The sequence below is a fragment of the Anguilla rostrata genome, chromosome 3 (assembly GCF_018555375.3).
Source record: "Anguilla rostrata isolate EN2019 chromosome 3, ASM1855537v3, whole genome shotgun sequence".
Taxonomy (NCBI): Eukaryota; Metazoa; Chordata; class Actinopteri; order Anguilliformes; family Anguillidae; genus Anguilla; species Anguilla rostrata.
In genome coordinates, this window is record NC_057935.1 from 2666944 (window position 1) to 2667249 (window position 306).

Genomic DNA, 306 nt, shown 5'->3' on the forward strand with positions numbered 1-306 from the left:
CCCCTTTCCTCTTCCAGCGCGCTTCGCATCTACAGACAGGTGCAGTGTCCACCCCACCCTCACTTTTCCCCTCACTCCCGCCCCTCTCCCCCAAAGCTTTGTCACACACAGACAAGAAACTTTTCCCTCATTTCGCTCTTTTTCCCTTTCTCTGGTATTCTTTCTGTCTGAAGCTACCCTAACAGCGTTGTCGTTTTCTTTATTAAATAATTTTGCTTTTTGTAAATTGTTACTATAACTCCATGGGGAATAAACCCTTCCTATTGCGTGGGAAGCGTGAAGTCCATGATAAATTATCTGTGTTTC